The sequence below is a fragment of the Helianthus annuus genome, chromosome 4, assembly GCF_002127325.2.
Source record: "Helianthus annuus cultivar XRQ/B chromosome 4, HanXRQr2.0-SUNRISE, whole genome shotgun sequence".
NCBI lineage: Eukaryota > Viridiplantae > Streptophyta > Magnoliopsida > Asterales > Asteraceae > Helianthus > Helianthus annuus.
Window position 1 is genome coordinate 140,596,858 of NC_035436.2, and position 26,681 is coordinate 140,623,538.

Below are 26,681 nucleotides of genomic sequence, written 5' to 3' on the forward strand. Positions count from 1 at the left end.
AAACCCTGAAAGACATGCTTAGGGCATGTGTGATCGATTTTGGCAAGAATTGGGAGAAGCATCTACCGCTAGTGGAATTCTCCTACAATAACATCTACCACACCAGCATTTAGGCAGCACCCTTTGAGGCATTGTACGGTCGTAAATGCCGATCACCACTTTGCTGGGCGAAAGTTGGTGACAGCCAGGTCACAGGCCCAAAATTAGTGGTAGACACAACGGAGAAGATTGCCCAGATCAGACAACGCATGGCGGCAGCTCGTGACCTTCAGAAAAGTTACGCTGATAAGCGTAGGAAACCGCTAGAATTCCAGGTCGGGGACCGGGTTCTACTTAAAGTCTCACCCTGGAAGGGGTGTGGTTCGTTTTGGTAAACGGGGCAAGCTTAATCCGCGATATGTTGGACCATTCGAAATTACCGAGAAAATCGGTAAGGTTGCGTATAGATTGAATCTGCCTGAAGAGCTGAGTGCGGTGCACAACGTCTTTCACGTGTCTAATCTGAAGAAGTGTTTGTCAGATGAAACACTCATAATTCCCTTCAAGGAACTCACTATTGATGAACAGCTACACTTTACTGAGGAACCGATTGAGATCACGGATCGAGAGATCAAAACCCTCAAACGTAGCCAGATACCTCTCGTGCGAGTTCGTTGGAACTCGCAACGTGGCCTAGAGTTTACCTGGGAGCGGGAAGACCAGATGAAGTGCAAGTATCCCCAGTTGTTCCCAAATGAAACCCCCCAGCACTGAAGCTACAACCGAATTTCGGGACGAAATTCCAAACTAACGGGGGGATGATGTGACACCCCGTTGAAACACTCTCACTCATACTAGCTTGACAGTGGCTGCCTTAACTTTCGGGACGAAAGTTCTTAAAACTTGGGGATAATGTGACACTCTAGGTTTTCCCGAATAACCCTCTTGTATTAACAGTGTGTACGTGTGAAATATTAAGTGGAAGATGTGAAATATTTTGAGGTGCTATGTGTTGATAACGTGTATGTAATAAATATAGTTGTGTGTGTGTATAAGTAGTAGTGAACCGAGACCACGACTCGAGACCACCCAGTCTCAAGTGAACAGTAAATAGTTGGGCCGGTGGGGCCGCAAACCCCTTTGAGCCCCACTCGAAACCCTTGTAGGGTGCACCACCCAAATCAAGTATAAAAACCCATTATCCACCTTTTCCCTTACACTCTCACAGACTCTCTCCCTCACTAAAACCCTAGAACCACAAAACCTCCTCTCCTTTCTCTCGGACCAAACCGGTGACAACAAGGACCCTCGGTTCAAGCTCGGAATCATCATTCGGAAGCTCACTCATCGATCCTTCATACCCTCACGCTTCGAGTCTCTACCGGTTAGTGTTCTTATGTGTACTAGGTGTTATATGTGTACTAGGTGTCATGTGTGCTTGATGGATGAAATATATGCTTAGTATCTTTATATGATCTTGATTGAATTAGTGAGTAAAAATGATGAAATACATGAAGATGGTTGTTTATTTATGATGTAGATGCTTGATTTCTAGATAAAGTTATGGCTAGGAAGAATAGAGTGATTTATTATCATGCTAACTTGACGCATGAATAAGTAGAAAATGTATGAATATAGTGCTATCATGTTTTCGGATGCGTGTAAATGATGATGATTGATAATACATTAAACTAGGTGTATTATGCTAGCATAAATCGGTTTAAAGGAACATGTTTGTTTAGGATGAAAACCCTAAAAATGAACTAGATGAATATGTGTTGAATATAATATGAAGATTTGAAAAACTTGTTGTTTGATCTATTTTGGTTAATTGTTAGACAAAGAATCATGTTTGTGCATTTTCATTGGATAGTACATAGGAGCATGACATGGGAATTCTACTGGATAGTACGACTTGTGCAGACATGCAGGAAACAACAGTTGGTGAAGTCGAAACCCTTGGTCTCGACTCGAGACCATGGAGCTACAACTCGAGACCGCAGCGATTGCGACTCGGGACCTAGGCCAAGCAACTCAAAACAGACTTCAGGGACTCGAGACCATCAAGGTCTCGACTCGAGATCACATAGTCTCGGCTCGAGACGGGACTCGAGACCTCTGAGGTTGCGACTCATGCCTGCACCACTCGAGACTCGAGACCAGCCATTTACATCTCGAGATCTCCTGGATGCGACTCGGGACCGCATGTTCTCGAGTCAAGACTGCCTGGTCTCGACTGGGCTGCTTATCTCCGTTATTGGGCCGAATTGTGCGGATTGTTCATGCTTGCTACTGTTTAACTGGACTATGTGTTACTATTAATTGATCAGGTGATAGGACTGGCCCAATAACCGTATATGTTATGTGTACTGTGTGATAGATACGTGTAGAATATACGTGACTTCTCTGTACCCAAACCTGACCTATATTGGTAACCATGCTAGGACGTGGTGACCAGCGTGCTTGACCAAGTAACCTAATCTGCCGAGCAACCCAACGTGAGTTCACACACTAAAAGCATGCGTCCTAGGGAGGGACACGGACAAACTGCCAACTTTGGGGAAAATACTTTTGAACTATTATTTCCGGGGGAAATACGACTGGGTACTTTTAAATTACTATCTCCGGGGGAGATACGTTTGGATATTATTTATAAATCACAACTAGCCAAGCTAAACGAAACTCTATCACATTAAGTCCCTGCTTACAGTACCGATTAATCGCCGGGGGCGAACGGGTTATTAGTTGATAGCGCTATTAGGTTTGACAACCTCACACCGTGACCGGGGGGATCGGGCGTGAACTAGTAGACCTTGCATCTTGGTCAATGACGATAGACATTGACTCGGGGCACAACCACTTTCCGTCAACAGTTTCGGTATCTACAGTTTAATGAGCTTACAGATGGGGTAGCTCCCCATAACGTGATTATAAATGCTTTATCTAAACAACTTACGTTTTCGAAAACTAAAACTTGACACCTCGTGGACTCGCCAACATTATGTTGATACCCTACTGCATGCTTTGCAGGTACCCAGTGACTTAGGAGCTTGTAGCTTGGGGATGTGTAGTGGTCGTCTAACCCGTGTGTTGGGTTCTAAACAAACTTGAACTAAGAACCTTGTTTTAAACTATTTTGTCTATACTTCCGCTACTTACCTAAACTACTACTAGAACTTAAAACTTTTGAACTTTGACTATGATATTTGCTAACCTTGTGGTTGGTGAGTATAACTTATGTTATTAATTAAATTGCTCAGTATAATTGGTGGCTGGATCCTGGTCAGTCACGCCTCCAAGCGGTGGTACTCCGCATGTGGATTTTGGGGGTGTGACACGCAGTCATTGGAATTGATAGGATCATGTCGATAACTTACGTGTTTCATTTCATACGTTGTACGTGTGACAACCGGTGATTTACGACTCTTAATTACGTGATTAATAGATGATTAACGCGATAATAAATAGTGTTTAGGACACAAATTAACTTAATTAGACTTTTGGAGTGCCTAGGAACGCCTATCCGACTTTACAGTGCGCGAACGGTGGTATACAGAGAAACCTGTGAAACGTTAAACGGAAACGGATTGAAACCAAACAAAACACTGACAACGCCGACAAGTATTAAATTTTTATGATATATTTTAGCTTCGTAATTAAATTTTAGTAAATACAGTCGAAACCGGATCCGAAAACGAATTAGAAACGGTAACGAGGTAATTCTTCGCGATTTTAACTGCAACCGACTAACAAGGGCGTCCAACATCGAATACCGATACTGTTTTATATATTTTTAAATCAAAAATTATAACTCACGATATTTGTACGATAATCGGGATATGATAGCGGGTCTCGTAAGAACCAGCGGACCATAGAAACCCATCAAAACCAATTTATACAGGTATCCAAAATACCACTTGATAACATCCTAATTATCCTACTATTTTAGTTGGAATTCTACCAGCTTTGTAGAACTTAGTTAAACTTTGACAACTATATTGTCTATCCTAATACACAAGATTTGTATTATTTAAATAACATGTCTGTACTATGGCCTACATATATATCTTATACTTAAATTCTCACTTAATATCAACTCCCCAGATTTATATCTCATCTCCACCAAAACAAATCCATACACAGATAACACACAACCACATCTTCTCAACCTCTCTCTCTCGCTGAAATCCGGCCACCGGAACTCCATCTCCGGTGCCGGTTACCTCCTCCAAACACCACCAACATCCACCTACCAACCCGCTCCCCTCGGTTACACAGACGCAGAGAGAGAAAAAGGTGAGAGAGAGAGAGGGGAGCCGACCCCTCTCCACCGCTCACGGCGGCGCGTGGCGGCGCGGGGAGACGTACGATAGTCCCCTTCAAGTTACACACCCAGTTACGAGCAGAGAGAAAGTCGACGGAGAAGAGAAGGACCGCAGAGAGAGATCGGAGAATCGGAGACGAAGGAGCCGCGCCGCCGCTCACGGCGGCGACATATGAGGCGACGGTGGTGCTATTCTGTCCGACGGGTTTGCCGGTAAGTCCCTCCTCCTATTTCTTCTAATTTTTCTGAGAATCAATGAAGAAATGAAGTTTTGCGAAGAAGATGATGTCCATGTTCGAGTGTTACAGGTCAGACTCGAATTTTAGTGTAACAGGTGGCTCAACGGTTTAGCTTCGGATGTGTTTGCGGTTCGGGTATGAGTGTGATGCGGGTCAACGTGGTTCAGGTTTGAGTTTCACGTGTCGCGGTTCAGTTTATTTTGGGCTTCGGGTTGGACTCGAATGGAATTCGGGTATTACAACTCACTCGATTCAGATCTGCTTCGATTTATGTTCGACTCGGTGTATTTCAGCTTAACTCGGTCCAACTCGGTCAACCGAGTCAACTCAGCCGGTCAACCCGGTTGACTCGGTCAAAGTCAGCCGGTCAACTCAGTTGACCCGGTCAACTCAGTCAAGCTGTTCGATGATTCGGCACGAGAGATGGTAAAATTTATAACGGCGCGCTTAAATTATATTGCTTCGTATAGTTTTCTTTAATTACACAGAATCGAGCTCTTAAAACTGTATCAAATAATGAAATTTTATTGTGAAATTACCCGGGTTTATATATTAACTTGTTCATATAAATTGGTTATACACGATTCATATAAATTGATTTTACATATATGTTGTGAATTGGTTATTGAATTTTGAAAAATAACGACAACATGCGTTGTCGGGGGCGTCCAAAAACAGAGGAAACTCTGCCCGTTTTTCTAGAAAATCCGTAAAATAAAACGCGTTTTATTATAAAACGAACATTCGGTATCAAATACACTTTTAGAAAAACAAATACAAATATAAAACCTCTTTCGACGACACTTTACAACTTACAATAAACGACGATTCGAAAAATTATTTACGACGATAAATATAGTTATTATATTTATTTTAAACTCCAAAAAGTCGACAAGTCTTTTACAAAATCAATATAATCATTTATATTGTTCCAAACGCCGATAACCCGATAACATTTATACAAATACGCATAGCTTGTGTATTCATTTCAAATGTCAGATATTTCGTCTTCGCTTGATAAAATAAATATAGTTTTTTTATATTTATTCCAATTGTCAAACAATGCGACGATTCTTTTATTAAAATAAATATAGTTGTATCTTTATTTTAAACAACAAATGGCTTGTACTCTTTTATAAAAATAGATATAACTTATCTATTTATTTCCAACATTAAGCGACCGGTAATCATTTATAAAAATAAAAATAAATATAATTATAATTATATATTTATTTTCAAACACAACACCTCAGGGATTCTCTTATAAAATAAATATAACTTTTTGTATTTATTTCAAGCGCCGAAACGACATACACGTATATTTTTGGCAAATATACACAAGACGTGATATATATAATACAAGATATTATATAATATTTTCATACGAATACTCGATACATACACGTACGACTACTCGAGACGGCTAACGCAATTACAACGAAGTATTTATATATTTTCTATATAAATATTTATTTATTTTTAAATCTCTCGAGAATCAAGTCTTTTCAAGACTTAGTGGTTATTATCGACAATGAACGACACTTATCAAATATGACCTAATCATTTCCGATAAGTTAACAACTTACCGTTGAATCGTTCGGTTAACGATTCGGTAGAGCTCGATGACACGTAGTTACTGCGTTATTTAGAAACTTATAAGATATTCCGTGTTAGGAATATTGTAGAATGCATGCTAGCGAGTCTCGTCTTGGAAACGAGAACACCACGAAGTCGTATTTAGCTAGCTTTGCACATGGAAATTCAGGTGAGTTCATAACCCCACCTTTTTACGGTTTTACATTTTTATGAATGTTTTCGGGGTGGAAAGACATGCACGTTTTTCAGAAACATACAAAGTTTTTGATAAACAAAGACTGCATATTTTTAGACAAAGCACGTTGTGCAAGAACATACAAAGCGTTTGAACGAACGAAAACTCATATTTCTAAATCATATTACGAATGGATTATAATAAATTTACTGGTTTTACAAAACAAATGGGTATTATCGAAATGTGGGGAGTTGGCCTTAGAGGCTAGGGAGGTTCAGCCTTAGAAGCTGGGGAGGTTCAGCCTTAAAGGCTGGAGAGGTTCAGCCTTAGAGGCTGGGGTAAAATACATGTTACAATTATTTCAGACATTTTATACATGGTATGTGATGTGTGTAAAATGCAACATATAAAACACATCAATTAAGGCATAAAACTAACCCTTTTTAAGTACTAATGTTGGAAAAAGAGTGTTTTTGTCTTCCTTTTGTATTTTCAGGATGAAATGAGCTCAAAATCACAAAAGAAGCAAAAAGACTACTAATTCTACCATAAATACAAGAAAAGGAACAAAAGCGGACTGCCCGGACCCTCAACGGCACCTCCCAAGGCAAAGAGAAGGAAACAGAGTCTGAACACGCCCCGTGTCCAGCGAACACGGGGGCGTGCCCAGGAAGCAGCAGAAAAGACAAACCAGTAGAAGCTTCCATTGCTCGCCACGGGGCCGTGTCCAGCGAGCACGAGGGCGTGGTGAAAGTACAGCAGGCGCATTAATTGTAATTCGCAATTACAATTAATGAAGAGAGAGAATGTCAGACGGGCACGGGGCCGTGTCCAGCGGACACGGGGCCGTGTCCAGCGTTCTGTTCAGCCTATAAATAGAGGAGCTTGGTTTCATTCTCTCTCATCCCTTGGCACACCACCTCTCTCACACTTCATCCACCACCCATCACCACCATAACACCATCATCCACCACCATCATCCATTGTCCATCATAGAGTGTGTGAGTCGTCTCGGGATCCAAGATTGATCGTAAGAGTTCTTGACAATCAAGGCCATGTTTGCCTAAGTCTCTTACATCACTTGGTAAAGACAAGTGTTTAGTATAATACTTTTTATTTTTAATCTTTTGCACTTTTTATTTGGTTTTGTATTAATGACTTTAATAACTAGTTACTTATGTTGAAGGTGATCTTTCCTTATCGTTTGTCCGTGGTGTCTTGGCATTATTTTACTGTCTATATAAAATAAAAGATTTTCACCATTCATATCTCCACGGTCTATATGGAGGTATGTTGGCTACCTGGTCGGGGGTTAAGGGAACGGTTTGGTAAGGGTCTTGCCCTTGTTCAGCGTTTAGAGGTCCTGCTTGGGACCTGGGTCAAATTTAGTAGGATCTCCTTCAATGCCCATAGGTATTGGATGGCGGGGATCCAAACTCTTTGACCCCCTCATAAGTTAACTACTATTAATACTATAACCCGGCTATTTAGGACTGTATCCCTGCTGACTCAGACTACTTAGCCGAGGGTAACGTCACCGCCAAAAGCGGGGCCTACCATAATTTGCATTAATAACTTAATTCATTATCTTTCAATAATCCGACCCTTTAGGATTGTATCCTTGCTGACTCAAACTACTGGGTTGAGGGTAACGTCGCCTTCAAAAGAGGGGCCTACTACAATAACTAAGATAATCTCTTAAACAAGTGCAAAAGTGCGAAAATAATCAAAGGTTATACTAATACACGCGTCGTGTCTATCTGTTTTTATTTTATTTTATTTTTCAGCATTTAGTTAGATTTTATTTTTCTTAGTTTAAAACATTTTTCTAACTTTTTGATTTGGTTAGACGTTGAGGATAAACCGGTATTAAAAGCTCTTGTGTCCTTGGACGACCTCGGTATCTTACCAACACTATACTACGTCCACGATGGGTGCACTTGCCCATATGTTTGTTTAGTGTTAGTAAATATCGTGTTTTATAATTTTAAAACTTGGCTAAAAGTGTAAAAAGGGTTTAAATAAACATCAAAAATAATACACACCGACACACATCAAGTTTTTGGCGCCGTTGCCGGGGACACAAGGATTTTAAGAAAGCTTAAAATCAACGGCCTAATCAGTTTTTCAAAACCTTTTCAAAACGCGCGCATTTTTCTGCATTTTAGTTTAGTTTTGCATTTACAGTAGCCTGAACACGGGGTCGTGCTCGCTGAACACGCCCCCGTGCTGCATATTTTAGAGTAGATACCCAGATACAGAGTCTGAACACGGGGCCGTGCTCACTGAACACGCCCCCGTGCTCAACGAGACCAGTAAATTTAATTAAAACGCCCAGATACAGTCCCTGAACACGGGGCCGTGTTCACTCAACACGGGGCCGTGTCCAGCTTCTGTTTCCGTCTTATTTTTGTTTTCTGGTCCCGAGACTCAGTTGTGGTCTGTTGAGTGATTCTTATGGATCAATACTCAAGAGGTTACAACTACACCTATGATGAGGATGATTGTAGGGGTAATTATTGCACTAATTGTCGTAATGCACGCTCGGTTCAATATAATACTTCATATCAACCATCCAATTCATACAACTATTATGAGGAGCCCAGGTACGAACCATCAACTTCATACACATCCTATGAAGACTAAAGGTATGAACCTCCTCCCTCATACTCATATTTTGATGAACCAAGGTATGAGCCTTCATACTCATACTTTGAAGATTCAAGGTATGAGCCACCACCTTCATATTCTTATTATGAGGAACCATGGCGTGAACAACCCACCTCATATGAGTACTATGAAGAACAAAGTTTCGACCCTTATCCATCATATACTTACAATGAAGAACAATGGTGTGAACCATCTACTTCATATGAGTACTATGAGGAACCAAGGATCGAACAACCGGATTCAAGCTTTGAGGATCCGAATTCTTTCAATCTCACCGAAGTAACTAATAGGATAATAGAACAACTTAAAACTATCGAACGTTATATAAAAGAATCTCGCGCAAGGGAAGAGGAATCCCGCGCAAGAGAAAAGTTAAAAAATGATAATAACGTAGAGATAGTTGAAAGTGCAAAAATGGAAGAACAAGAAAGTGAAAAACCGACACATGAGTTAAACAACGAAAGTGGTGAGTCCGATAATGTTAAAATTCAAGAAGAGTCTAATTTTGAAGAAATTAACCTCTTGTCACCTACTTTTGAAAATCATTGTTTAATAACCCCTCATGCTAAGTTTTTAAAAGAGTTAAACACTAATGCTAAAATCAAAGACCTAGTAAGTGTTAAGTTAACTAATGATCAAACCTCACTAATAAAAGAAGATCCTTTTGAAATTAACATTACACCGGTTCCATGTTTCTTTCAAAATTCGTTTATTAGTAATATCACTATTGATAAGGATCTTTGTGTTAACATAATGCCTAACTACATTTTTGAAAAGTTAAGTGTTAGTGATTTTACTCCACTTCAAATACCCATTTTTCTATCCGACCGGAAAGTAATAAAATCAATCGGTGTAGTTGAAGATGTTTTGGTTCAAACAAATCAAATGGTAATCCCAACCGACTTCGTCATCTTAGATGATGCCCCCTAGTCTTGGGAAAACCTTTTGTACAAACTCATAAAGCTTTGAAAAACCGGAAATTCAACAATCTACCTCTTCAATTAGGGGCATTCAAAAGGAGCATAGATCTTGAGCGCTCAATGAAATATCCTTTTGGCAACAATGACCCCCTGATTGAAGATGAAGCTGAACCACCCGATGCAACCAACGATGAAGACCACTTTGTCGAGGAAGAGATAGCCATAGAACAAACCTTTAAGGTTCTTGATTTAGATGAGCCACAAAATAAGGTGTCTCCTAAAAACCCACCCATTGAGCTCAAGGAACTTCCTAAAGGTTTGGAATATGCTTTTCTAGGCAAGGATGGTAGTTTACCTGTAACTATTTCGTCTAAATTAAGTAGTATAGAAAAAGAAAAATTAGTTAACCTACTTAAAAAACACAAAAATGCGATCGCTTGGAAGCTTGTAGATATTAAAGGAATAAGCCCTTCCATGTGCACGCACAAAATTTTAATGAATGATGACTACAAAACGGTAATTCAACCACAACGGAGAGTGAACCCCAATGTTCAAGAAGTGGTTAAGAATGAAGTCATCAAACTACTCGACGCCGGACTAATCTACCCTATCTCCGATAGCCCGTGGGTAAGTCCCGTCCAAGTAGTCCCAAAGAAAGGAGGTATGACGGTGATAACTAACGAGAAAAATGAATTAATACCAACAAGAACCGTCACAGGATGGAGAGTCTGTATAGATTATAGGAGATTAAATGAAGCAACTAGGAAAGACCACTTTCCTTTGCCCTTCATTGATCAAATGTTAGAAAGATTATCCGGTCATAAATTTTATTGTTTCTTAGATGGTTTTTCAGGTTACTTTCAAATACCGATAGCACCGGAAGACCAAGAGAAAACAACTTTCACATGTCCCTACGGAACTTTTGCATATCGACGCATGCCATTCGGTCTATGTAATGCGCCTGCAACATTCCAACGTTGTATGGTCGCCATTTTCCATGATATGATCGAAAAGACAATGGAAGTCTTCATGGATGACTTTTCCATCTTTGGAGACTCATATGACCAATGCCTCGATAATCTTGAACGAATGCTATCCCGATGTGAGGAAACTAACCTCGCCCTTTACTGGGAAAAATGCCATTTCATGGTAACAGAGGGAATAGTACTCGGTCACAAAATCTCAAGCGAAGGAATGGAAGTTGATCGAGCAAAAATAGAAACTATTTCTCGATTACCTCCTCCATCCTCCGTACGAGCAATCAGAAGTTTCCTAGGGCATGCCGGATTCTATAGAAGGTTTATCAAGGACTTTTCAAAAATTTCAAGACCTCTAACAAAATTGCTTGAAAAAGATGCACCCTTCATCTTTGAGAAGGAATGCAATCAAGCATTTCTAACCCTCAAGGAAATGCTAGTCAATGCACCTATCATGATAGCGCCAGATTGGAAATTTCCTTTCGAAATCATGTGCGATGCAAGCGACTTTGCTGTTGGAGCAGTCTTGGGACAAAGAAAAGAAAAACATTTCCACCCAATTTATTATGCTAGTAAAACTCTTAATGATGCGCAAGAAAATTATACAACTACAGAAAAAGAATTACTAGCGGTGGTATTTGCTTTTGATAAATTTCGTTCTTATCTTGTTCTTTCTTAAACAGTAGTTTATACAGACCATGCAGCCATCAGGTACCTCTTCAAGAAGCAAGACGCAAAACCCCGTTTGATAAGGTGGATTCTACTCCTCCAGGAATTCGACATTGAAATCAAGGACAAAAGAGGAGCAGAAAACACTGCTGCAGATCATCTCTCACGCTTAGAAGACCCAGCTTTGGAGACAACCAGGGACGAGCAAATCAACGAAAAATTTCCCACGGAATCCTTGGAAATGATAGAGAGTAGACAAGAACCATGGTATGCCGACTACGCTAATTTCTTAGCTAGCGGTGTAGTCACCAAAGGATGGCCACATCATCAAAGAAAGAAATTCTTTGCTGATGTAAAGCATTACTTTTGGGAAGACCCCTATCTTTTCAAAATATGTGCTAATCAGCTCATCCGAAGGTGTGTCTATGGTAATGAAGCGCGAAGAATACTCCGTCATTGTCATGAAGGTCCATACGAAGGACATCATGGTACCGCAAGTACCGCACGAAAGGTATTTGACTCGGGATTTTACTGGCCAACCATTTACAAGGATGCACAAAACCTTGTAAAGACATGTGATGCCTGCCAGAGATCAGGTAATATTTCTTCCAAAAACGAAATGCCTCAAAATGGCATTCTCGTCTGTGAAATCTTTGATGTGTGGGGGCTCGATTTCATGGGACCTTTCCCACCTTCAAAGGGAAACAAATATATACTTGTGGCAGTCGATTACTTGTTTAAATGGGCGGAGGCCGAGGCTCTTCCAACAAATGATGGAAGAGTAGTGGTAAAATTTCTGAAAAAGTTGTTCTCTCGTTTCGGGACACTAAAGGCTTTAATAAGTGATAGAGGTACCCATTTTTGCAATCATCAACTCGAAAAAATATTAACAAGGTATGGGGTCTATCACCGGGTCTCAACAGCATATCATCCTCAAACAAATGGGCAAGCCGAAGTGACTAATCGAGGTTTAAAACGAATACTTGAGAAAACCGTAGGAATAAATAAAAAAGAATGGGCCGACAAATTAGACGACGCTTTATGGGCTTTTCGAACTGCTTATAAAACCACTATAGGCACAACCCCATATAAACTCGTTTATGGAAAAAGTTGCCATTTGCCAGTAGAAATCGCTCACAAAGCCTACTGGGCAATAAAAAACGTAAACTTAGATTTAGAAGTTGCCGGTAAAAATCGATTTTGTCAAATAAACGAATTAGACGAACTTAGGAATTATGCATATTCTAACTCCGAAATTTATAAAGAAAGGATGAAAAGTTTGCATGATAAATATATTAAGTCTAATGAATTTCGGGTTGGAGACCAAGTTCTATTGTTTAATTCACGACTTCGATTGTTTCCTGGTAAGTTAAAATCTAGGTGGTCAGGACCTTTTTCCATCACCCATGTTTTTCCACACGGTGCAGTAGAAATTAAAACTCGAAATGGGACACCATTTAAAGTCAATGGCCAACGGCTAAAACTCTACCGAGGATCCATTGAGGATGAGGAAGAGGAGATCTCACTTCAGACGGTTGACGAATAAATTCATACCCGACGTGTTACAGGTAAGTGTACGTTTAAAAAACCGGTAAGTCATCTAACCATTTTTCGGAAATAAGGGGCATGCACACGGGCACATAAAAAAAAAAAAAAAAAAAAACTTCGCCCGGCACGGGGCCGTGTCGAGGCGACTGTCGGGATAAATCCCTCTTTTCCTATCAGTTACACCATTCCACACGCCCCGTTTCGCCGAAAACTCTCTGGTTAGAGGCGATTTTCTGCAGATTTTCAACGTCACCACCGAATTTAACAACGTCAAGGTATGATTCTATCCTTCTTAGTAGTTAGATTAGTTACTTGCATGTAGTTAAAACATCAAAAATTTGGGAAAAATCTAGGGTTCTTCATGTTCATCCGGATCGAACTCAAAATTTTTGATGAAAATTGTTAGTAGTAGTTTAGAATAGAGTAGTAGAAAGTAAATAGACATGTATTGTTGATAGATTCGTCCGATTTCCAACTAAAAACCCAAACCCTTGTTCTTGAACCGAAAAACACGAAATTGAAAGGGTAAACGGTTTGTTTTGGGAAAAATGACACTTAGGGTTTCATTTTCGGGGGAAACCGCTGCTATTAGGCTAAAAATTTTCAGGTTTTCGAAACCGGGGCGAAAAATGAAAATTTTGTGTTACAGACGCCTGGACACGGGGCCGTGTCCGCTGAACACGGGGCCGTGTCCAGCCCACTGTTTGCAGTTTTCAATCCGATTTTCCTTGTTTCGTACTAACTTTTGTTGTATTCTTTTCAGATGTCTAAATTCACACGGTTTAACGCGAATGAACTGGACGCTAGGGCACGATACGAGGTTTTACAAACAAGACCCGAAGAGTACCCAAGGCGGGCGTGTACCGATTTGCTAACCATGGTGAATCAACTGGACCGCTTCAACAACATTGTGAGGGGTCCGCTCCATGTCGCATTGACCGCCCGACTTCGGTCGGTCCATCAATGCACGATGGAGTTCTATAGCACCTTCATTTTCAATTCGAGATTGGAGCCGTTTGACCACGAGGCAGTCGAATTTCGATGTGGAGGTACCACCTATAGAACCTCCATGGCACAGTTTGGATCCATCATTGGGCTGTACAACGATGAAGAAGCGGGGAATGAAGAGAATACCGGGGGATTACGAGACTTGGATGCAACTGAACGCCAAGCCGCATGGGCTCAAATAGGTGATGGAATCTACAACCCGAGCAGCACAAAGAGCACCAAATTGAGGGACCCGTTATACCGCTACATCCACAGGCTCCTCACGTACTCGCTGAACCAACGCCATGACAGTAGTGGCGTTGTTGGGTTGAAAGATTTGGTTGTCCTTCACTGCATCCACAACCAGAAGCCTCTCGATGTTCCTTACCTCCTACTGCGAAACATGCACTTGAACCGCCTTGCCTCTGCTCCTACACCAATCTTCTTCGGGGGATGGGTGTATCGTCTTTTCAAGCACTTCACGAATATCCCAAAGTCCTTCGAAAGGAGTCCATGGTCGGGACGGGTCGATTATCATATCTGCCGAGCCATGAACTTGCTTTATGAAGCGGAGGACGGGACGGTGAGCTTTCAGAGGACGCAAGGCTACGCATGGAACCCGCAGGAGGCTCTAGTTCTTCATGCACCACCTCCACATTTTCAATACCCACCCCAAGGCGATCCGGGTCAATCCTCCTCTCAAGGAGGCGGTTTTCCTAACTTTCAAAGTTTACATGATCTTTTGCAGGAAAACCTTATGTGCACCAGGAACACCTACAACCTCGCCAACAACACACACCTCCGGGTTGGAGCTATCGAACGCAGCGTCAACGATATACAAGATGATATCGGCAGCATCCGGGAGTACATGGCGAGGCAGGGGGGCGGAGGTGAGGATAGTGATGAAGACATGGAGTAGGAGGCTGGGAGGAACAAGGGGCTGGCTGGTGATGAGCCCACAGGTTTGATTGCCCTTCTTATCCATCAAACAATTCATGGCCTGCGTGCCATTTGTCGAACAATTTACTTTCCTTAACTACTTTTTATCTTTATTTTGTTTTTACTTTATGTTTGGATAATGCTTGACAATGGTAAATTAGGATGGTTTGTGCTTGGTTGGATGGTATTGAATGATTAAACAGGTGCAATGCAAGGGTTAGAGTGCCAAACATTAGCACTTGCAGCCCTAGGATGGATGAAACCGGGAGACAAAACCTATTTTTCTGGCTAACAGACTGTCCACACGGGGACGTGTCCAGCCGACACGCCCCCGTGTCCATCTCCCAGTTCTGCTGTTTGGCTACTGACCTGCAAATTTTTGCCAGACACGTGGCCGTGTTCACCCAACACGCCCCCGTGTTCACCTTCTGTAAGTTTTTCGTTACTGGCAGTTCACCACGGGGCCGTGTCCAATGGACACGGGGCCGTGTCCAGAGTGCCAGTAACACAAATCTTTGTTTTTTAAACACACTTTTACACATTCTAATCAACCAAAAACTTTATTTTTGGACACATTGAGGACAATGTGTAATTTAAGTGTGGGGGGGATGCTAAAACCTTGAAATTTTGCAAAATCCTAAACACAAGCCTTACACAAAACTCTATTGGAACCGCTAAACACCCCAAATTTTTTCAAAAACTTTTCATTTTTTTTATTTACTTGTCTTAGTTTAAGTTGGGAATAACAAGCTCTAAAAAGGTTATATTTTTACAAGTTTACAACCGATAGCGTCGTAATAAAAAGAACTAACGTAAGAAAATTATGAAACGGTATAACAAGTCTAGTTAAAAATTCGATTATATATGCTTGGTCACATTAAAAACCCATTCCCACAAAAGTGAGTTTTGAGCCTTTATTGAGCATAAAAATACACATATTTAGATTAAATGCTCATTTTTCGTTTCTTGTGTGAATAGCCGCTCGGTCTTTACAGATCTAGAACTTGCCACAACAATACATTCCCGGTCCTTACCAACTTAAACCCAAGTAAGTAAATGATGGAGGCATTAGGACTAACTATTTTTCTTTCAAAACCATTATTTTTCATATTTTTTTTACCTACCCAAAAATCCCCTAGAAAACCCCTTTGAGCCTAAACCTTTCATTTCATTACCCCAAAACAAATTTTTTTTTTTTACCCACCAAAAACCTTTTTCATTTTTCACCTTTATTTTAGTAACAAGCTCGGTTTTTCATAAACGTGCCCTTTTATGTGACGATCAAAAAAAAAAAAATGATGAAGTCAAAAACAAACAAAAGCTACAAAAGCTTGTTTGGAGAAATACTTCAAAAATAATAAGTCACTAAAAACAAGGTATTTTGCGAAAACCGACACTTGTTACGATTTTCGCCCTTTTTACTAACCACTAACCAACCACCCACCTTTAAACCCAAGCCTTCACCCCAAAAGTCCTCTTGATATTTACAAAGGTAAAAAGTTAAAAAGGAGGAGTATTGATTGCTTGGCAAGCCTATGGAAGACGTAAGTTCCGTGCCGCTCTCGAGTGATTCACTAAAATATACACCTTCGGCCGAGTGTTGAGTGATCTCCCGTGAGGTATGTGAACTTGTATATAAATGGAATTTTAATAAGACATGCTATGCCCAAATAAGTAGTTTATCTTATGAAAAGTTCAAAATAAATCATAACGAATAGGATTGTAAATAAATAAAAATAAAACCTATAAAAACCTTGGATTCCCGACACTCTAGGACAAGCTAAAAAACTTCTCTTCTACCTATTCCATTTGGGAGTGTAAGCCACATTTAAAGAGTTTTGCTTGAGGACAAGCAAAAGTTCAAGTGTGGGGGTATTTGATGTGTGTAAAATGCAACATATAAAACACATCAATTAAGGCATAAAACTAACCCTTTTTAAGTACTAATGTTGGAAAAAGAGTGTTTTTGTCTTCCTTTTGTATTTTCAGGATGAAATGACCTCAAAATCACAAAAGAAGCAAAAAGACTACTAATTCTACCATAAATACAAGAAAAGGAACAAAAGCGGACTGCCCGGACCCTCAACGGCACCTCCCAAGGCAAAGAGAAGGAAACAGAGTCTGAACACGCCCCGTGTCCAGCGAACACGGGGGCGTGCCCAGGAAGCAGCAGAAAAGACAAACCAGTAGAAGCTTCCATTGCTCACCACGGGGCCGTGTCCAGCGAGCACGGGGGCGTGGTGAAAGTACAGCAGGCGCATTAATTGTAATTCGCAATTACAATTAATGAAGAGAGAGAATGTCAGACGGGCACGGGGCCGTGTCCAGCGGACACGGGGCCGTGTCCAGCGTTCTGTTCAGCCTATAAATAGAGGAGCTTGGTTTCATTCTCTCTCATCCCTTGGCACACCACCTCTCTCACACTTCATCCACCACCCATCACCACCATAACACCATCATCCACCACCATCATCCATTGTCCATCATAGAGTGTGTGAGTCGTCTCGGGATCCAAGATTGATCGTAAGAGTTCTTGACAATCAAGGCCATGTTTGCCTAAGTCTCTTACATCACTTGGTAAAGACAAGTGTTTAGTATAATACTTTTTATTTTTAATCTTTTGCTCTTTTTATTTGGTTTTGTATTAATGACTTTAATAACTAGTTACTTATGTTGAAGGTGATCTTTCCTTATCGTTTGTCCGTGGTGTCTTGGCATTATTTTACTGTCTATATAAAATAAAAGATTTTCACCATTCATATCTCCACGGTCTATATGGAGGTATGTTGGCTACCTGGTCGGGGGTTAAGGGAACGGTTTGGTAAGGGTCTTGCCCTTGTTCAGCGTTTAGAGGTCCTGCTTGGGACCTGGGTCAAATTTAGTAGGATCTCCTTCAATGCCCATAGGTATTGGATGGCGGGGATCCAAACTCTTTGACCCCCTCATAAGTTAACTACTATTAATACTATAACCCGGCTATTTAGGACTGTATCCCTGCTGACTCAGACTACTTAGCCGAGGGTAACGTCACCGCCAAAAGCGGGGCCTACCATAATTTGCATTAATAACTTAATTCATTATCTTTCAATAATCCGACCCTTTAGGATTGTATCCTTGCTGACTCAAACTACTGGGTTGAGGGTAACGTCGCCTTCAAAAGAGGGGCCTACTACAATAACTAAGATAATCTCTTAAACAAGTGCAAAAGTGCGAAAATAATCAAAGGTTATACTAATACACGCGTCGTGTCTATCTGTTTTTATTTTATTTTATTTTTCAGCATTTAGTTAGTTTTTATTTTTCTTAGTTTAAAACATTTTTCTAACTTTTTGATTTGGTTAGACGTTGAGGATAAACCGGTATTAAAAGCTCTTGTGTCCTTGGACGACCTCGGTATCTTACCAACACTATACTACGTCCACGATGGGTGCACTTGCCCATATGTGTGTTTAGTGTTAGTAAATATCGTGTTTTATAAATTTAAAACTTGGCTAAAAGTGTAAAAAGGGTTTAAATAAACATCAAAAATAATACACACCGACACACATCAGTATGATTAGCTTAAGGAGGGTTTACTACTAGATCATGTGAGGGGTGGGTACAACACTTAAGGCCATTAATCCTCGTTGTAGGACCGAGGGACATGAGTGATAGATCTATTTGGGTGTAGCGAGCCCCATCCATGTGTCCGCAGAATGGGCCATGTGGTGACTATGTCTTCCAGCCGGAAGCTCGGTACAAAATTTGCTAGGTTTGAGTACTTCCTGCACCTTTTCACACATACCATTGGCTTTGCAACCCATTGGTGATCTCTTTTTCCTTATTGCTACATACCGGGGACATACTTATTCACTGAAATACTTGATTTATACAAATTAAATACCATGTTTTATACAAAATCAAGGCGTAGGATTATACGGGCATCGAGTCAAAGTCAGGGTGGGCATTGACGGTTATACATACTTTACAAATACATGGTTTTACGAACATAATGTGTTGCAAATACAAAGTTTCCATATCACTTGACAAGAAAATGATTTCTAAATTCGTTTTCTCAATATTATTTCACAGGCCGGTTATTCAAAAGATTTATATCAAATCTTTTACAAACAAACTATGAACTCGCTCAACTTTATGTTGACTTTTTCGCATGTTTCTTTCTCAGGTTGCATTTCAAAATTTTGGCACAGTTGGAATAGGAGAACCATTGGAGATTCGAGTACTTAGTGGCCGTTCAATCTATAGAAGTCTTAGCTTATTTGCTTCCGCTGTGCAATGAAGATACCAGTCTAGTCTCGCCAACTCTGATAATTTCGGGGTGTGACAAATTGGTATCAGAGCTATAGGTTACAGCGAATTAGGTTTCTGTTGTGATACCTAGGCTCTAACCTCATCTTTCCTCTGGGAACTTAGAATATTAAAACCTGCATACATACAGAACGCCTAGTACTCGAATATGGTCTCCAACCGTTGCCGAAAAACAGACAGTCAAAATTTTGTTTTCAAACATACGCTAAAGTGGTGTTTTACACACGGTGCATAAAACAATTACATACAGTACACAAAACTCTGAGAGTTTAGGAAACATGCATTTAAGACCTTCGGAAACTTATGTTGAAGTTCATTCAAGGTCTTCACGTAGGAACCGCGAATATTAACTCGGACACACACCATTTTCCATATTGTCTATGATATTTTAACTTCCCGAGCAGGCAGCCTACGCACAACGAAACGCTAGTGCACGAGGATACATGGAACTTAAATTTTATGTCAACGGATGTCGGGGTACATCACATTCTACGCGGAACACAACGCTAGTGCACAGGTATATGTGAAACTTAAGCTATACATCAGCGGAGGTTGAAGTACGACACATACAACTATCGAGGCAAGGCCTTTGAAAAGACACGATGGCGCAATTCAACGACGACGCTAGATTCCTATCAGCAGGAGAACTAACGATCAGGAAACGACAACTTGTCATGCGATCCTGCAACAACACGAATCACGCCAGGGAGAAGACGAATGTCTCCGCATCCCCCCTACCTAATTAACGACGAGTACTCTATGTTCAACATTCCATGGTAATGTCACCTAACAACCGGACATCACATGCAACCCCAGGTAAAGTCCTCAAATTTCTTTTATTGAAATTTCGACTTTCACATTTACTGAGTAGATTTTCGTATCTCTACTCCTCTTAATGGTCATTGTATCACGATCATTTATTTCAGAATAGCGAATATTCATTTGCTTCATCTCTTGAAAATTCATATGTTACGCATGCATCGTTTGTTGCGCATGTGGTTTCGTTTCAAATAAGCATTTCATCAAAGTTCAAATATTGTTTCGCTAAACCTAATTATTGATTGGTGATTCGAATGACCCACATTATTGTAATTGTTGGCTCCTTTGTTATCAAGTCAACACAGTTTCTTGAAATTTCTGTTCTTTTCAAGTTACATACATGGTTTTTCGTCGTAACCATGCCGAAATTTCCTTTTTGATACATATATGTTTTTGTCGGATTGCGCTAAAACCAAGTTCAATTGTTTGAACTTGTCCATTACAAATATTCACTTCAGAGCATCATATGATGTATTGTGGGCATCATATTCAAAATTCGTTTTAACAAGTGTTTCATTTGTTCCGAGTCGGAGTAAACTTGTTTGGCATTCGACTCCATTAAATTGTTTGTTGATTTCGACACCCTGTGGTGGTATTTTCACTTATTTGAAGCTTACGCTAAACTTGTTTACATATCTCATACACGGATTTAAATATTTATTTATTGATTTGTTTTAAATCCGCTTTGAATTACCATATTAAAGCAGTCTTAACACAATCGTGTGTTAAGATGATGGTACACAAAATTCATTGCATATTCCGGTGTACCTACTAACGGTTCTTTCAACATCGATCGAATATTTTACGATATTCATTGTTTCTTCATCTTCGATCGAAAACATTAATTCTTTGATGTTCCATCCTGAATTGAAAATCTTATGATGTCGTTTGAATCAATTTTTCAAATTTGCTTCATCGTACTTTCGCTTGACTTCAAACACGGTGAATTTGTTTGATCACCGCTATTATTGAATTGTTTCATTCATTGCGACATCTTGTGGCGTCGGTATGACTTGCAGCTTGCGCCGATCACGATCGAGCGTTCCATGCAAACTATTACATTTGAAAATGTTGATTCTAAGTTCATCCAGTGGGTGTTATTGCTTTTAGAACTTATTTACACGTTGTAAACGTTCATATGGAACTCAATTGGTCGAAGTTCCTATTCATTGTTGGGTCCCTGTTGACTTAGTCACACTAGTGACTGTATCTATATGACTTGTTTCCTTTGACATCGATTTGCTGAAACACATTTATTGTAAACCATTGGGTTCTTATTGTCGAGGAATGTCATTAAATTCACATGATTCGAATAAGTCTTGTTTCGATTACGCGGTCATTCACTTTGTTATTATTCAGACTTACCTGCGAGCAACACAATTTTGAGGAGATAACATAGTCTAAATTTCGAGGACGAAATTTCTGTAACAGGGGGAGAATGTGACAACCGGTGATTTACGGCTCTTAATTACGTGATTAACAGATGATTAACGCGATAATAAATAGTGTTTAGGACACAAATTAACTTAATTAGACTTTTGGAGTGCCTAGGAACGCCTATCCGACTTTAAAGTGCGCGAACGGTGGTTTACAGAGAAACCTGTGAAACGTTAAACAACAACGGATTGAAACCGAACAGAATACTGACAACACCGACAAGTATTAAAGTTTTACGATATATTTTTGCTTCGTAATTAAATTTTCGTAACTACAGTCGAAACCGGATCAGAAAATGAATTAGAAATGGTAACGAGGTAATTGTTCGCGATTTTTACCGCAACCGACTAACAAGGGCGTCCAACATCGAATACCGATACTGTTTTATATATTTTTAAATCAAAAATTATAACTCATGATATTTGTACGATAAACGGGATATGATAACGGGTCTCGTAAGAACCAGCGGACCATAGAAACCCATCAAAACCAATATATACACGTATCCAAAATACCACATGATAAAATCCTAATTATCCTACTATTTTAGTTGGAATTCTATCAGCTTTGTAGAACTTAGTTAAACTTTGACAACTATATTGTCTATCCTAAGGGTGAAGGGGGTGCTCACCTAATAGGTGAGTCCCCTCTCTTACGCCAAACCAATCCCTGTGTGCCACGTCAACTCCCCTCTTAAACTCCCCTAACACCCCAATTTGATGGCGCCACTCCCCTCTTAGGTGAATTGGTTTTTTTAAAGAAAAAAAAAGGAAAGCTGTGATTGGTCACTCCCTCTCTCTCTCCTCCCTCTCTCCTCGGTGGCGGCTCACCGTTTCTCTCTCCTCTCTCTTGGTCACCGCATGGTTGGGGGTGTATACCTAATCGGCAAAATGGGGCACCGATGGGGGTCACCGATGACACCCCGTATGCCCTAATACACATGGTTTGTATTATCTATACTATATTATAATGCATAAGGGAGGGATTCCCAAAAGTTAAGAACTTCTTCCCCTCTTATTTATAAATAAACCCCTAAAATGAGGGTAAAGTGGTCTTTTAAACACTATTTATTTTTTAGTCCCTAAACTTATTACACTTAAATCCCTGAGGTTTTAACTTAATCATATACAATTAGTTACAATTCACCCCTCCACTATAATTCTTTTATGTATTCTTGTGATATCTTTTAAACTATGACGTTATAAAAACATTCGAAGGTACCGTGATGACCTGCTCATTTTTGTCGACGTTTCGATGGTTGTCTTGGTCAATATTGACTGGCTGATTAAAATGTACAAGTAGATGATTCATTAGTGTACAAGTGACTAAAGCACAAAGATTTTTAAAAGTAAAGCTATTGTTGAATAATCGATTAAACTTTTATTTACACTTTAGTTAAATATCAACAAACCATCCTACTTTAAAGGTAACACAGTTTTAACCAGGAAAAAACCTTTTTAAAATTTAAACTATATCCATTTATGAGATCCTAGATGCACTCTCCAAAATTTAAACTATATCCATTTATGAGATCCTAGATGCACTCTCCATCACAGCATATAGGTGGATAACCTAATGTCATTTCAAAATTTAAACGTTTATTTCCTTCTCTCTCTCTCAAAATCGCTACTCCCATTTCAAAATTCAAAAAATATGTAACCACATATTTGTGAAGATGGCGGCCTCTGTTCAGGTAAGACGACAAAGGTAAGACGACGGTCACCCACCCTCATCAAGCAACGACTGTCGTCGCCACCACTCACACGACCCATCTCCGTCTCCGGTCACCCACCACCGTACTCCTTCTCCACCCTGAACCCCAATCGCCGTACAAGGACGTATTTCCGGTGGTCGTCTCCGGCGGTGGAACGGACGCATCAATCACTGGTGAGTTTCTATTACTTTTCAATTTTTCAGTTTGATTCATCTTCAATCTTATTGGAACCCTAGAATTCGTATCCATGTATATGTAAATCAATATGCAGGGTTTGAAGAGGGGTTATCGCATACATGGTTAGCCTAGGGTTAGGATGAAGATGCAGTGAGATGACGGCACAGGTAAGCAAATTACATTTTAATTTATGCAAAAAAATCTGATTTTTTCATGACTCCATTCAATGATGGGAGTTCCACCAGAGGAAATCTTGAATTCATGATATTAGTAAGAGTGAAGTAAAATAAAAACAAAAAAAAAAAAAAAACCCTTAAAACTCATCCATGTTTGTTTGTTTTCACAGCTTCTTACAGACCAACTGAAGATTTCAAACGTCCTTAAAGAGCAGCCCTTCATTAGGTAATTCCTACTCACCCGTTAAATCGTTAATGTTGCCTAAAAATAGGATTATCATTAGATTTAAAAAAAAAGACAGAAACATTTTTTTGTTATGATTGTTAACAGATTAATTGTGAAGTTACCCTGTTTTTCTTTCTTCCAGTAAAAAAACAATAACAAAACTTTATATTTTTCCCAATGTGTGCAGCCTTTTCAGTATCTCAGAGTTAAAAACAGGTTTTAATGTTTTAATTCGTTAATGTTGCTCCCAAAAAGAGTTTGTGTTTCTTTGTTTAATCACCGGTGGTTACATACATGCTAATTTAATTCAAAATTGAACTATAATATTCACCAAAAACAGATTGACCAGGTGGTAGCACATTAATGGTGGCGAGCAACTGACTTGCAATAGGAACTTTCTTATCGTCGTTCCTGTAGCGTTGTAAGTTCTCTTAGTTTAAGTTTAGGCCATCATTACTATCTTTTGATATCATTGCATTTGAAGTTTATAACTGTTAGTTATGACCTGCAAGTCTCTCTTGGAAAAGAAACTATGCAAATAACGTTGGACCCAACTTTTGACACTAAAAAAATGCTAAAAGTATCCTTGATGCAGGATTGGTCATTATAAGATAATAGATTTGGATGTATCTATAACTAGCAAAATAAGTGGGGTAACGCCGTAACGGGATCAGAATGGGTTCGGGGTTTGGGTCAAACCTAATACGAAATTCGTGGGTTTGGGTTTGGTATAAACGGTTTCGGGTCAGTTTCAGCCGAACCCGCTTAGCTAAACGGTTCGTGTTTGGGTCGAATCCGACAGGGTCAAGGAGAAGGATCTGTTGGTATGTATGCATGTTCAAATTTAATAGATACTATAAAAAGTTATTCAAGAAAGTTAATTACATATCTGGGCAGGTGCTTATCTTGATATGAATGGAAACAGGGTGTCTACTCGAGCCGATGCATACGTAGTTCTTGGGATCTTTATTTTTATTTTTCTCTTTTTATCGATGAAGCAAACAAAAAGACTTAAGACAAACAATGAAGCGCCGATCTGAACAAAGTTAATTACTGTTATCATTTTGATTTTAAACTGTTTTGTGAACCTCATATACATTTTGCGGCTTGCAGAATCCTTACCTTGTGTCGCCGGAGGAAAGCCCAGTTTTAAATGGCTTGACATCATTCCCAGAATCAGAGACTTCGCCAAGAAGCAGTTCCGGTAGCAACGGTATTGTTCAGCCACGGTTTGCTCGCGCTTCCTCTTTAGGAGTGGCTTTGCATAAGGAAATAGTAGCGGCTCTTGCTGACTTGTTATATAATGATGAAAAATTAAGTCTCATCGATGTTGCTGATATTGAACAAATTCTAAACCATTCCGAGATGACAACGCAAGTTTTTCTGCAAGCAGTCCAGTATCTTGCTCAATCCATGCTTGAAAATATTGAGGTATTACATTTTTTTAACATAAAACAATTAAAATTTTGATTTTCTTCTGAAACTCTCTGTATATATAATCCAGTATATAATCCAGGTGATCAAGTCTGTACAGCACTTGTCAACAAACACCATGGAAGCTCTAAAAGGGCTTCGAAAGATTAGTAACATTTTATCGGAGATGTGAGGTGATTTTCTTCTTTATAATACATAAACTGTAATTATGATTTTTGGGAGTGGATGGCACTCTTGTAATTTAGGTTAACAGCTTCCGGTTAGCTTGTAAATGTAAATATATACATGTATCATATTATTTGAGTGACAAACTGATTTTCATAATGTTATAATCTCATGTAATTGTATACTAACTTCTAAAGGCTTTTGATTGCCAAATTAAATACATGAACTTTATTTAGTGATCTTTTGTTAGATTAGTATCATATCTATCATCCTAAGAGTAATACTGTATTACCTTATTGTGTTCATATAACTTTAGCAGGTCATATTTCGTGAACGTTTCATTTTGATTTCTATAGTTTGTGACTTAAAACATTTTTATCATTCATAGTTTAAATGTCATACGACACTATATAGCTGACTTAACGTATTACCATTACCGGGGTTTAAGATAAAAAATAGAGTTAAATGTCATTTTAGTCCCTTTGGTTTGGGTCATTTTGGCAGTTTAGTCCAAAAGTTTTATTTTTCGTTGTTGCCATTTTAGTCCAATGGGTTAACTTCATCTATTATTTTTGTTAACGAGAAGGGTAATTCGGTCATTTTAAATGTCTTATGAATAATACAAGTTTATATGACAAGTGTCGCAAGCTTTTGATTTTAAAGTAGCGGGTTCGTTTAAGATCTTTATTTTATTTTCTCTATTTTATGGTGATTATTAACATTGCTACAAATAAGAAAACTAACAGACGAGTACCGCAATGCAGGTTGTCATCCCCGCCGCATCGCGCGGACACCTTGCTAGTTTAAATAACATGTCTGTACTATGGCCTACATGTATATCTTATACTTAAATTCTCACTCAATATCCACACCCCAGATTTATATCTCATCTCCACCAAAACAAATCCATACACAGATAACACACAACCACATCTTCTCAACCTCTCTCTCTCGCTGAAATCCGGCCACCGGAACTCCATCTCCGGCGCCGGTTACCTCCTCCAAACACCACCAACATCCACCTACCAACTCGCTCCCCTCGGTTACCCAGACACAGAGAGAGAAAAAGGTGAGAGAGAGAGGAGCCGACCCCTCTCCACCGCTCACGGCGGCGCGTGGCGGCACGTGGAGACGTACGATAGTCCCCTTCAAGCTACACACCCAGTTACGAGCAGAGAGAGAGTCGACGGAGAAGAGAAGGA

The 26,681-nt window shown here is 39.7% G+C and overlaps 1 long non-coding RNA gene across 2 annotated transcripts; it reads left to right on the plus strand.

The window, feature by feature from the left end:
* The first annotated feature begins 23,090 nt into the window (after positions 1 to 23,090).
* Positions 23,091 to 25,638, plus strand: LOC110936548. 2 transcript variants are annotated; one of them, XR_004891385.1, is made up of 6 exons: positions 23,091 to 23,474; positions 23,573 to 23,645; positions 23,825 to 23,880; positions 24,068 to 24,301; positions 24,778 to 24,830; positions 24,994 to 25,638. It is a non-coding gene; the product is annotated as an uncharacterized LOC110936548 (long non-coding RNA). The 2 variants fall into 2 exon arrangements; XR_004891384.1 differs by lacking the exon at positions 24,778 to 24,830 and having other exon boundaries at positions 23,097 to 23,474.
* The last annotated feature ends 1,043 nt before the right edge of the window (positions 25,639 to 26,681 follow it).